The 14,467-nt window shown below is 38.7% G+C and overlaps 1 protein-coding gene across 1 annotated transcript in view; it reads right to left on the reverse strand.

Moving 5' to 3' along the window:
* Positions 1-14,467, reverse strand: part of FBXO38 (F-box protein 38) — a 3,050,069-nt gene that overhangs the window by 1,107,122 nt on the left and 1,928,480 nt on the right. The window lies entirely within an intron of this gene.

A 14,467-nucleotide genomic window follows, 5' to 3' on the forward strand; every position in this document is an offset into this window, starting at 1 on the left:
CGGAGTTTAATTTTTACAAGTCTTTTGGGTTTCTAATACCATGACAGGAATGAACCCCATTCCTAAGTCAAAGTATGATTAAAGGTCATGAAATTCATATTGTTTCAATCTTTGATGTTAGTCAAAAGTGCTCTTCATAGCACCTGCAATATGCCCAGAACTGACTCCTCCTAAAATTCATACAGAGTTACACATATTGGTAGCATGCCCAAATTCAACTGCACTTTTTTTAATGAGACCCATTGCTCCTACTACTATTGGAACTGTCTGGGTGTCCTTCCACATTGCCCTCATTTCTGCCTGCATATCCTGGTATTTTTATGACTTTGTGTCTCTCTGTTCTCCCTCTTGCTCAAGTTACTTTACATCACATTCCTGTTCCAGACTACTACTCACTGGGTGTGGCAATTTCAATGATCAATACTACTTTTGTCTTCTTTCCATAGACTCCTACAGCTTGTCTTCGCACATCTTTTTTGGACTGTTGGTAATTGGTGTGCCCATGCAATATAAACCACCCCTTTCTATAATGCTTTGTGGCTCATGTTTCCAATGCTTCTCAAGTACTTCAATACTGTAATATTTACATGATTCCCAACGTAACAGTCTTGCCACATTATTATGCCTTTCAGTATATAGGCCCTCTGCCATCAGTGTATCACATCCAGAAACAATATATGCAACTGTTTCCAATTCTATTTTACAAAACCTGCATTTGTCTGCTTCTCTGACATGTTCAATGGACTTTGTAAACCAACATGTAAGTAAGTCACTATCCTGGCCTGCCAAAATTAACCTTTTATCTTTTGGTTTAAATTCACCTCTCCTTAATCATTCCTGAGTCAGATCCTGATTGACATGAGGTTGTTCCAGGAGATTTCTGTAACTGCAACTATATTTATGTCTTTTCCACATTTCTTGCCTTCTCATCTGATCCTTCACCTTATATTCTTTCTTTTTTTTTTTTTTTGGTACATTCAGTTGCTGCCAGATTTTTGTCAACTTCTGATCTGATTTCCATTCTCACTTGATACTGATACGCTTCTACAAAAGTAGGCAGGGAAAACTTGTTCGCCTCATGTTTTAAAACTTCCACTATGTTTGAGTTCAACAGATATACATGCAGTCCTACAACTGCAGATCTCTACATGTAATGAGTTTCAAGGAGGCCTAAACCTCCTTCAGAACAGGGAATATAGAATATACAATCTTGGTATACACTGATTTTTATAAATCATTTGATAAGTGTGAAACATACCTCTCAACTGTCCAGATCTTCGCAGAATGTCCAGATTTTTGTCTCATATTTTTAGTCTGCACCTCACAGAATTTGCGGTTTTCTGGCAAATGACTGGGATGATCTGAGGATTTAAGTCACTAAATAATGATGTACATTTCAGTTTCAGACTTCAAATCCTTCACAAAATGTATGTTGAAACAAGCCCTTTTACTGTAGCTAGTTTCGAAGTTTATAAGTGCAATATTTAAAATATATCCTAATTTTGGGGTCTTTGACCCCCCCCCCCCCATTTGGTTGGACTTTGTCCAGATTTCTTGGACTAAGAGGTTGAGAGGTATGGTGTGAAACAGTTTTCTTGTCCAACTGATTCAATACCTTTGGATTCAATAAATCACCTCAAAACTTTAAATTAGAACAGGAACAGCAAATTGGTTTATAGCTTGGACTTTGTTCATGGATTTCTGACCTGTTTTCAATATTAATTTTAGTCTTCTAAAATATTCCTAAGTTTTACTCGCATTTGTTCATGTTTTACTTTCGATCCTTCATCAATTCTCAAATATCTATACACTCCCTCTTGCTCAAGTTACTTTACATCACATTCCTGTCCCAGACTATTTTCTTGCTGCTGTAGCTTTCCCACTTTAGAGGTTACTTTTGCACATTTATCAAGACTAAATTATATTCTTACACCATCTGAGAAAGTTATGTGCTTTCAGTTCCTCATCTGATGAACTACACAGTTTTTAATCATCCACAAAAAAAAAAAAAAAGATGAGAAGTCTTTACACTTTATTTCATTTTATTTTATTTACTGGGAAAGTCTGACTTGGAACAAAGCCAATTTTCAGCGGAGGCCCAGGGATAAACGCTCCAGACTTTGTTTTCTGGGAGCCAAATTGTAACCATGACCTAATCTGCTAAGTAGACAGCTCAATTAGTTAACGTCAAGACAAAAAGAGCAGTGGTGGAATATCACCCTTTGAATTTTTATCCCTGGGATAGTAATTTGTCCTTTTACCATGACTTAGCTGAAGAGTGGATTGCCATTGTTTCAAGGTCACTGCAATACAAGCAATGAATGTACAGTGCATTTGTAAACACTCCTTTATACATGAATGTGGAATGCTGTCAAATGCTTTTTTTGTAGTCTATCCATGCTAACTTAGATTCTTCCCCTTTTTTACAATTCTCCATTATAGGATCATAGGAGATTACTAGGCTATTGACCCGGAGGTCATTTTAAGCTTAGCCGTTTCATCCCAATGTAATACCATTGAAATGCTAGTCAATACCCAAAACTGCATTTAGTGATGACTGCCCATGTCCAGGAGGGCTGTGGGCTCTATCCCAGGGAAGAATTTACTGTGTCCCATCCACTCATCCAGGTTCCTGTTGAACAGTGTCATAGAGGTGCTCTGTTTCACATGAATTGGTAGCCTGACTTTAACAATAAATCATCATTTGTTACATATGATTTTCTTTTTATTACCCTTTTGTTCTACTGCCATGATTGAGTTTTCTTCTAAATGACTATAAACTCTTACCGGCACCAATTCAAGTACGTAGTTAATACATTGTCAGAAAGAAAGTTATTGGTCTAGAGATTTTAGGATAGCTTGCAGATCCAGACTTAAGGAGAAATACTGTTCAACTGTTGGTAACCAGGTTGGTGTCCGTTTGGGATGCACATATAAATAGTTCTTAGGGCTAAATCATCATGTAAAGATGTTAATACTTTTTTGCTAGATGTTAGGTACTGCATCTGGGCCTTGGGTTTTCCAGTTACGAGGAGCTTTTCTTACTTTTGTTTCAGTTTCTCTGGCCATTACTTCATCCCATTTCATATCCTATACATTTGAAAGTCTTACTGCTTCTTTTACTTCTTTTATCCATTTAGCATGTTTGTTATGATCCACAGGGTCTTCATAGATATTTCTCCACAATGTGTCTATTTCTTCTATTTTTAGTGGTATTTCTCCACCTTTTGCCTTGTTTCCCAATTCTCAATAAAACTTTTTTTAGTTAATCAATGAATTGCTTATTTTGTACTTTTCTTTTATATTTATCTTTATATCTTCTACGTTTCTCTGCCCGCGCTGATATCTTTAGTTTATTATCTGCAACAGTATATGACAAATCCTGGTCTGTTCTGATACTGTGCATTGATTTTATCACATCTATCTTTCTAAGTATTTTTGTTATTCTGTTCCCTCTTCTAGAAGTGACACTTCTTTTCTTAACTGCTTTATAGGTTTCTCTATTTGATAATTCCATGATGGCATATCATTTATTCCTTTCTTTCTCTTATTGCCCTGTTTATTTTTTTTGAAAGACTATTTGTTATTAATTTAGCTGCTCAATAATATATTCTATTTACTTTTGTTATATCACATGAATTTCTGTGAGCAGTCTTTATTACTGTGTTCATTTGTTTTATCAAACTTCTAAAATTTTGGGTCTTCTTACTGACTTTCTGTAATCTATTTATTTCATTGATCTTAATATGTCTATTCATCTCTATTAAATCAAGCAACTCTTCCCTTAAATAATTTTCTTCTAAACTAAGAACACATTCTTTGTTCTACATTTCCTGTGGGTATTCTACAGAAAGTTCCAAAACATCTTCCTGTGAAATATTCTCTTCAGCTTCATCCCGTGTTATCTGTTGATCTTTAGTATGGGAACTCACTTGATCACTCCACAATAATGACTATCTCAGAGTTGCCACCGTTTCCTGCTTCTTCCTTTGCTGTGCAATTCCAACAGAACTTTTGTACTGGTTTCTTTCTGAAGGCTCCAAAGTGTCATATGGCAACTGATCAGACGCTTCCCGTTCCACCATTTTCTCTTTAATTTGGGGACTCATTGTTCTATCATGCTGTGATGATACCAGAGTAGGATTGTCGAAATTAAATCCTTCACTTCGCTGGTAATCCATTACTTCAGTTTCTATTTCTTTAACTTCTTCATTACTAATCCTTTTTTCTACTTTCCCCTTTTGTTTTCTTATTTTCTTGTATTGTAAAATGTTACATATCCAGATGCCATTGCCTGTATTTCTTTATAAAATATCTTTGGTGCTGCTTTTTTGTATTGATTAGTTTTGCTTTCTCATTTGCATAAATATTGCACAATATCAAATTTCTTTTTCTTTCCCATGTCCATATTTCTTCTTTAGATGTCTCCTGCTCCACCTTTTTCTCCTTACTTTGGGGACTCATTGTTACATCATACTGTGTTATAAAATGTGTTAGACTTTCTACATAAAATCCTTCACTACACAGGTATTCCATAACTTCAGCTTCTATCTGTTTAATGTCTACTTTACGAATCTTCTATTCTAAGTTCTCCCTTTGTGATCTTATTTTTTGTACTGTGAAATTTTCCATATCTAGTGGCCTTTGCCTGTACTTCTCTTTAAATACTTTTGGAGCTGCTTTTTTGTACTGTTTAGTTTGGCTTTCTCCTATGCATAAATATTGCACCATATCAGGTCTCTCTTTTCTATGTCCATGTTTCTTCTTTATAGCTTTCAAAAATCTCTACATTTTGTTCTTTATATTTTCACACTTCCTCAGTCGCTTCTTTATCCAAATGGTCCAACGTTTCTTAGTCTACATGATGTTTTTCATGAATCTATTGTATTAATAAACACAAATTTGCATTTGAAGCTTTTGACAGTTCTTGTGCAACTGTTTTTCTTTCCTCGAATTTCTCTCTCAATCTTTTTGTACATCTTCTATCCAGAACTTCAGGGCGGGTTGTATAATTGTGATACATAATTTCTTTTTTATTCTCAATAGTCCACTGTATCATATGTATGGCTCTTTTTTGCCCTATCAGGTTTTGTGGACTAATATTCCCTTCTACAATGGTTGGGGGGTGGGATCATCCTCTCCCTAAGCCTGGGCTAAGCATTTCTGGGTCATGAGGATTCGACACAGTCATTTTTTCCAGTCCTGGCACCAATACACCTACCAGGATTGGGCACTTTTTTTTTTATCCTGGGACTTGTGCACCCAGCTGTCTTTATTTTTTAACCTTCTTCTGTCCATGATACATGCTATGTAAAACAAAGTCTACAAATCAGTCATCTTAGTGAGATTTTATAAAAACAAGGTCCACCTCATGAAGGTACTCAGAGAGACTTGAGGATGAATTCAATTCCACCAATATTACTCAACTTTGCTTACTGATTTTATCATCTCTCCATTCGGACCCTCTGTTTTTTAAATTTCTCCAAGTCTTCTGGGTTTCTAATACAATGACAGGAACGAACCCCATTCCAAAATCAAAGTACGATTAAAGTTCATGAAATTAGTATTGTTTCAGTCTTTAATGTCAGTGAAAAGTGCTCTTCGCAGCACCCACACTGTGCCCAGTAATGACTCCTCCTGCAATTCGCACAGGGTTACACGTATTAGTAACTTATAAAAAAGAATCTATAATCGTATTTAGATAAGACCCATTGCTCCTATTACTATTGCACTGTCTGGGTAACTTTCTTCTACATTGCACTCGTTTCTGGTTGCAGATCCTGATATTTTGTGATTTTGTGCCTCTCTGTACGCAAGACACTAGGCACAGGGTGTGGCGATTTCAATGATAAATGGTTGTTTTGTCTTCTTTTCATGGACCACTATATCTGGTTTTCTAGCATCTATATTTTGAACTGCTGGTAATGAATGCTTCCATGTGATGTAAACTTCGTTTTCTGTGATGCTTTGTGGCTCATGTTTCCAATGTTTTTCAGCCACTTCAGTACCATAATGTCTGCACAATCCCCAGTGGAAAAATCTTGCCACATTATTATGCATTTCAGTATACACTCCTTCTGCCATTAGTATGTCACAACGAGCAACAAGGTGTGCGACTGTTTCCAATTCGGTTTTACAAAACCTACATGTGTCTGTTTTTCCCACATATTCAATGGACCTTGTAAACCAATGTGTACACAGACCATTGTCTTGGGTCGCTAATATTAGCCTTTCATCTCTTGGTTTGAATTTGCCACTCCTTAACCATTTCTGTGTTTGTTCCTGATCAACATGAGATTCTTCCAGAAGTTTTCTATACTTGCAACTATATTTATGCATTTTACACATTTCTTGCCCTCTGCCTGATTTTTCTCTACCACTGGTTTGACTTCCATTCTTGCTTGACGCTGATATGCTTCTGCTAGATTAAGCAGAGAAGTCATCTTAGATTTATTATCCTCATGTTTCAAAACTTTCACTACATTTGGGTGTTTTGAGTTCAGCAGATATGTGTGGATGCCCACAATTGCAGATCTACACATGTAATCAGTTTCGAGGAGGCCCATATAAAGCATTTGGTGAGCATGAAGCAACCTTCTTGTTTTCCTATCTAATCTATCCAACACGTTTTACAGCCAGTCAATCACTATAAAACTGTAAGTTAGGACAAGAAGAGCAAATTGGTTTATAGCTTGGATTTTGTTCCTAGATGTCAACTCTGTTTTCAGGATTAATTTAAGTCTTCTAAAGTACTCCTTACAAAGTTTTATTCACATTTGTTCATGTTTTATTGTTGATCCTTCATCAATTACCAAATATTTATACATTCCCTCTTGCTCAAGTTCTTTTATATGACATTCTTGTCCCAAACTGATGTTTTCCTGGCGCTGCAACTTTCCTGCTTTAAAGGTTGCTTTTGCACAATTATCAAGACCAAATGACATTCTTATATCATCTGAAAAAGTTTTGACAACTTGCAGTTGTGCTTTCAGTTCCTCATCTGATGAGCTACACAGTTTTAATTCATCAACAAAGAGAAGATGAGAAGTCTTTACACTTTGTTGTTTTCTAGGAGCCAAATTATAGCCATGGCCTAAACTGTTAAATAGACAGCTTAATGGATTAAGGGCAAGGCAGAATAGCAGCAGTGACAGGGTGTCACCTTGGAATATCCCCCTTTAAATTTTTATCCCGGGGTAATAATTTGTCCTTTATCATGGCTTAATTGCAAAATGGTCTGCCACTGTTTCATGGTCACTGTAATGTAGTCGATCAGTGTAGGGTGTATCTTATACATTTTTAAGCACTCTTTTATCCATGAATGTGGGATACTATCAAATGCTTTTTGGTAGTCCATACTTAGATTCTTTCCGTTTTTACAATTCTCCACTACGACTTTATTTAACAACAAATGATCCTTTGTTCCATATGACTTTCTTTTATTGTCCTGCTATAATTAAGTTTTCTTCTAAACGACTATGTCAGCATCAATTCCCATGTATAGTTTATATGTTACTGGAAGGCAAGTTATTGGTCTGTAATTTTTAGGGTAGCTTGCAGGTTCACTCTTAAGTAGGAGCATTGTTTTTCCTGTTGTTATCCAGGTGGGTGCCTGTTCGAGGTGCACATCTAAATAGTTCTTACTCATGGCTAAATCTTTGTGCAATGATGTTAATACTTTTAGCCAAAAGTTAGGTACTGCATCTGGGCCTGGGGTTTTCCAATTAGAGGCTTTTCTTAACTTTGTTTTCATCTCTCTGGCTGTTACTTCGTCCCATTTCATATCCTGTACCTTTAACCTTCTTATTCTTTGTTTTTATTTCTTCTATCCATTTAGCATCTTTGCTATGTTTCACAGGATCTTCAGATACTTCTCCAAAATTTATCTATTTCTTCTTTTTTTGGTAGTCTTTCAATTCCTTTTACCATGTTTCCCGATTTTCTATAAAACTTTTGAGGTCATCAATAAATTTCCTAGTTTGTACTTTTCCTTTATATTTTTCTGCATATCTTTTATATTTTTCCGCCTGGGCTGAGATTTCTAGTTTATTGCGATAGTGCATGTTAGATCCTGATCTGTTCTAATACTGCGCATTGCTTTTATCACGTCTATCTTTCTTAGTATTTTTGTTGATCTGTTCCCTCTTCTATATTCCTCTAACAGTGACACTTCTTGTCTTAATTGCTTTATAGTTTTCTCTGTTTGATACTTCCATGACAGTATTCGATTTCTCCCCTTCCTTTCCCTCATTACCCTGTGTTCTTGTGGCAGAACTTTCTCAGTTATTAATTTATCTGTACAGTAATGTATCCTGTTTACGTCTGTTATACTGCATGGATCTCTATGGACAGTCCTAATTACTGTGTTCATTTGTTTTATCGAACTTCTGACTTTTTGAGTTTTATTGACCTTCTGCGTTCTATTTCTTTCATTGATCTTAATATGTGCATCTATGTCTATTAAATTAAGCAACTCTTCTCTTAACTCATTTTCTTCTAAACTGAGGGCACATTTTTTTCCATTTCCTGCGAGCATTCTATAGAAAGTTCTATAGCATCTTCCTGTGGCACATTTTCTTCAATTTCATCCTGTGCCATCTGTTGCTCTATCATATGGGAACTCGCTGGCCTATCTACTCCTCAAGATTAACTGCATCAGAGTTTCCACAGATTCCTGTTCCTTCCCTTGCTGTCCAGCTTCAAGTGAACGTTTATACTGGTTTCCTGTGGAAGGTTACAAAATATGTTCATATAGCACCTGACCAATTGCTTCCTGTTCCACTGGTTTCCCCTTAATTTGGAAATCCATTGCTCTATCCTGTTGTGGTGCTTTATGAATTAGATGTTCTACACTGAATCCTTCTTTTCGCAGGTACTCAATAACCTCAGTTTCTATTTCTTTACCTTCTCCATTACTAATCACCTTTTCTACATTTCCTCTTCATCTTCTTATTTTTTGTACTGTAAAGTTTTCCATGTCTGGATTCCTTTGTCTGTATTTCTCTTCAAATATCTTTGGTGCTACTCTCTTTGTATTGTTGAGATTTGCTTTCTCCTTTGTATAAATATTACACAATATTAAATCTCTTTTTCTTTCCCATGTCCATATTTCTTCAGATGTCTCAAGATCTTTCGGCTTCTCCTTACTTTGGGAACTCACTCCATCATGCTGCGATGTAACCTGTGTTAGAACTACACCAAATCCTTCACTTCACAGGCACTCCATAACTACTTCTAGTTTTTTAATTTCTACTTTACTAATCTTCTTTTCTACATTTCCTCTTTGTGATATTTTTTATTGTGAAATTTTCCATATCTGGATGCCTTTGCCTGTATTCCTCTTCAAATATCTTTGGGACTGCCTTCTTTATATTGATTAATTTGCCTTGTCCTTTGCATAAGTATTGCACCATATCAAATCTCTCTTTCTTTCCCATGTCCATATTTCTATTTTATACTTTTCAAAAATCTCTAGGTTTTGTTGTTTATATTTTTGCACTTCCTCAGATGCTTCTTTTTTCCAAACACATCAGAGTTTCTTGATCTATATACTGTTTTCACAAATCTGTTGTAATAATGAACACAATTTTTTATTTGAAGGTTCTGACAGTTTTTCTTGTGGAAGTATTTTCTTTCCTCTAAATCATTTTGTATATATTGCATCTGGAAATTCTGGGCTTTTTGCATAATAGTACAATACATAATTTCTTTCTTATTCTCAATAGTCCACTTTATCGTTTTATGGCTTTTCTTTGGCCTATCAGTTTTTGTGATTTTTGTGGACTACTACTTCCTTCTACAATGGGGGGGGGGTCCTTCCCCTGGGCCTGGCCCAATTGCAGGAATGTTTCCATATTTTGAGGATTCTACACTGTCATCTTTTCCAGTACTGGGACCAGAGTGCCTACCAGGATTGGGCACTTTTTTATCCTGGGTCTTATGCACCCATCTATCTTTTTTTAATTTTTAACCTACTTCTGTCCATGTAAATACAGTCTGTATATCAGTGCTGTCTTGGTGAGATTTTGTGAAAACATGGTCCACCTCGTGAAGATACTCGCCAAGACCTGAGGATGAATTCAGTTGCAGTAATACTACCCCTTGCTTGCTGACTTATCTCTCCATTTGGACCCTTTTTCTCTGCTGGGTGGATGAATACTCTTTCTTGGTGGCTGCCACAATTATGATGGAGTCTACTGGGGAAGTCTTAGCTCAGAAAGTTTTGTCTTGAGGAGGACATAATATTTTATTATGCTTCCTTGGGTTAACTCGCAGGTGTCTGGTTCCTACCGAGAGTTCCTCGTCACAAAATCCACCAAATTGTCAGTAGACAACCCGGGATGTACAAAGAATCATTCCGTATGCCTCAAACAATACTGCTTTATCCTGAGATGGAGGTTCATTTGCCAGGATCTTCTCTGACTCATGAGCCCAAGGAACCCTCTCTGAAGGAAGCATTCTTAGGAGAGGATTGCGGGGAACCCTTTCCATTATCCAAGTTGGTATCTAAGGTGAATGACTGGTTCACACTGCATACCTTGGCCTGGCCAAAGCATTTGACAGAATACCTCGCTCAGGCATTGCTGACAAACTCAAAAGGTTAGCTACAAATTCATATGTCACCCAGTGGATAGCCAACAGGCTCACAGACAGGACCTTGGACATTAGAATTGGGGAGTCCATCTCTACAAAGAGGCCAGTCACAAGTGGAGTCTCAGGGATCAGACCTTGGACCGCTCCTTTTTGGCATTTACTTCTCTGAAGTCAAACCCAATGTCAGTGGTCTCTGGCTGACTATGTTTGCAGATGATTGCAAATTAGAAGCTGTCACTGTACCCCACATTAACACAAATGTTCTCTAGGATGGTCTGACACAGACAAACAACTGGTGTCAGAGCCATGGACTAAAACTAAATGCCAAGAAATGCATAGTAGTATCCTTTGGGAAGTCATCCACCCCTGGTGACTATCCAATTGACAACACACCCCTTAGAGTTGACCCAGCAGTCACGGAAGTAGGGACAGACAGATAATAATCTAGCCTCTGACCATCGTGAGTCTACAGCAGTGAGGAAATCCTTCTATGTTGCACAACTTATAAACAAAGGTATTGCATTTAAGTCCAAGGAAGTCATTGTTCCACTGTATTTGGCATTCATCACACCTAACTTTGAGTACAATGCCCCGTTTGGAATATACCTAACTAGGCATATCCAACAATTGGAACGTTCACAGCGATTCCTCACTAAAAGAATACAGGGCTTAAGTGAAATGTCCTATGCAGACCGCCTCAAGGCTCTATCCCTGTATTCTGTCACCTACAGGCTTTTTAGGGGAGATCTATGCCTGACATACAGGGAATTGTCAGACCCCACTCTGATGGACCTCCTGCATATCCACAAAACAAACAGCACCAGAATTACCTGTTCTGAAAACTTAAACCTTGCCTGTGATATAAATAGGACCTGTTGAAGAGACAGGTATGTATCCCAGAGATTACCCCATCTCTGGAACAGGCTCCCCCCATCCATGTGAAGCAGAGTTCCTCCCTAACCAATTCAAGTGCAAACTGGATGGAAAACAGGAAAGTCATCCCTGGTTTGGCACCTATGTCTCTAATGAGCACAGGCAACCTGTAAATGGTTCATCTCCCAGGCCCTAGCTTGTAAATGTTTCATCTCCTGAGCACCTGCTTACACTTATCAAGGGTATAAGAACTTGTCAGTTATTTGGGATGCATGGCTAGACTTAAAAAGGCCCTTGTGGTTGTTAGCCTAGTAAACACCTATGACTGAGCAAGTCTAGGTTCTTCCTCTTGCATGCCCTCTTCTTAAGTGGCTCAGAGGATGAGGCTCCTGAGTCTCTGGAGTGCTGTCTCTGTGCTGAGGCAGGAAGTTTGGGGTCTACAGAATATATTTGTCCAGATGATGCCTGTGCTGAAGTCAATCAAAATGAGTAACGGTCATAGAAGGGAACCATAGTCAGAGGAAAGTACAGTTGTGTACACTTACCATAAATGTATATGTTTGAGTGTATTCACTATTGCAGTCATTACATTTGGGTAATCCTGCTGGCAGGTTGCCCTCAAGTCGGCCTGAATTCCAAAGTCCTGGGTCCTGCGTCGGCTGCTGTCGCCCCTTCCCTGATGTCAGGTTGTCAGGGGTATAAAAAAGATGCGGCCGACGCCATTTTCTTTAGTTTTTCTTGCCCTAGATGTCAGGTGCCCCCTAAAAGGGTAGCCAAAATTTATATATATATAAATGCATGCACCAATATAAACTTTACCTTCATCTACAAGCAAATACACCACATAGGTTGTATAAATCAGAGAAGGAAAGATAGGTTCCATTAGAAGAAAGGGGGATGGCGGGTGGGTAACCTGGACTGCAACAGTGAATACACTCGAACATCTGCATTTATGGTAAGTGTACACAACTGTACTATGTTCTTCGTGTTTCACTGTTGCAGTCATTACATTGGGTAGAGTCCCAAAGCTATGGTTGGGAGGCTGGAGCTAAACAGCATTAGGAGCGGCTATGAGGCCCTGCAGAACTGCAGTAGCAAAGCCTGCCCTGGATTTAGAGTAGAGTGGCAGATGACAGTGCTTTGTAAAGGTGTGCACTGAACTCCAAGTAGCAGCCTCTAAAATGTCCTTGGTTGGTACTCCCCTGAGAAAGGCTGCTGAAGTGGCTGCAGCTCTGGTTGAATGTGGCCTAATGCCCTTAGGCACTGGCTTGCCATGGTGTAAGTCTCATAAACGAATGCAGTGACCTATCCACTTTGAAATAGTCTGCTTTGAGATAGCCTTTCCTTGTGATCCTGTAGCATATGCCACTAGTAATTGCTCTGTCTTTCTGAAAACTTTGGTTCTGTCCAAGTAGAATCTAAGCTGTCTGTGTGTGTCCAAAGAATGCAGAATTATCTCCCCCTTGTTCTGTGGATTTGGATAAAAAGTTGGCAGATGAATAGTTTGGTTAAGAGCCACACTGGACACCACCTTAGGCATAAATGTTGGGTTTGTCCTCAAAGAGACCCTGTCTGGATAGAAAATGATAAAAGGTTCCACAGCCATGAGTGCCTGTAGCTCTGAAACTCGTCTTGCAGAAGTTATTGCTAGGAGCAGAGCTGTTTTCCAAAATAAAACTTTATATCAGCAGTAGCAGCTGGCTCAAAAGGAGGCAGGGTGAGTTTTTCCAAGACATAGTTGAGGTCCCATGCAGGCATCGGTGATCTCCTTGGAGGTCTTAAATTTTTGGCTCCTCTGAGGTACTGCTTTAATAAGGGATGAGAAAAGATTGGTGGCTCTGAATTGTAATGAGCCAAAATGGCAGAGGCATGCATTTTAATAGATGAAAAAGATAGGCCTTTGTCCAGCATCTCAGTTAAGTATTGTAAAATCTGAGGAATATTTGGCACAGCTGCATCAGTTTCTTTTGCCTGGTTCCAAGCACAGAATTTCTTCCATTTTCCAGCATAAGATTTTCTAGTACTAGGCCTTCTGGCCTCCAAAATGACATCCATCACAGCTTTACTGAGAGGTGTGTTTTGTATGACTACATTATCCACCATGCTGCCAGGTTTAAAGTCCTGAGTTGGCTGTGCAGGATCTGATTGTTTTGCTGGGACAGTAGATAAGGTATATGAGGTAAGGTCCAAGCTGGGCATTGAGACAAGTTCTTTAGGATTGGAAACCAGTACTGGTGGGGCCAGTCTGGGGCAATCAGTATCATTTTTGGCGTCTCCTGTCTGACTTTTAGGAGTACCTTGGGGAGGAGAGGCAGTGAGGGAAAGGCATATACCGATAGGTTTTTCCAGCTGAAAGATACAGCGTCCACTTTCCATGCTTGTCTGTGACAAGTCCTTGTGCAGAAACATTTTAGTTGGCAGTTGTGAGGGGAGGCAAATAGATCTATGTCCGGGCATTCCCATTTCCTTGTTATCATGCTGAAGACTTGTGGATCCAACTGCCACTCGTGGGGATCCATGAGGTTTCTGCTTAGTTCGTCTACCAGAGTATTTTTCCTTCCTGGCAGGAACTGTGCCTGCAGATGTACTTGGTAAGTTAATGCTGTGTCCCACAAAGTCATGGCTAGTCTGCAAAGGGGGTAAGAATGTGTGCCCCCCTGCTTGTTTATATACCACATGACCGTGGTGTTGTCTGTCTTTATCAGTAGTTGTCCCGGATGAAGTAGGTCCTTGAAGGCTGTCAGGGCATTCTGAACAGCTAGCATCTCTTTTTGATTGATATGTAGATGCATTTGGGTTGAGGACCATGTGCCCTGAATGCACCTTCCTGCCATGTGGCATGTGGGCCCCCCAGACATAATCTGATGCATCCGTTGTTAGTGTCTGCCTGGCTGGGGGTAATGTGAATGGCTGTCCTTTGTTTTGTTGACAAGCCTTTGCCCACCATCGAAACTCCTGTTGTAGGCAGGGAATGAGAGTAAAGTACAGTTTTGTACCTACC

The sequence above is a fragment of the Protopterus annectens genome, chromosome 4.part0 (genome assembly GCF_019279795.1).
Source record: "Protopterus annectens isolate FY-2018-M chromosome 4.part0, PAN1.0, whole genome shotgun sequence".
In the NCBI taxonomy this organism is placed as follows: Eukaryota; Metazoa; Chordata; order Ceratodontiformes; family Protopteridae; genus Protopterus; species Protopterus annectens.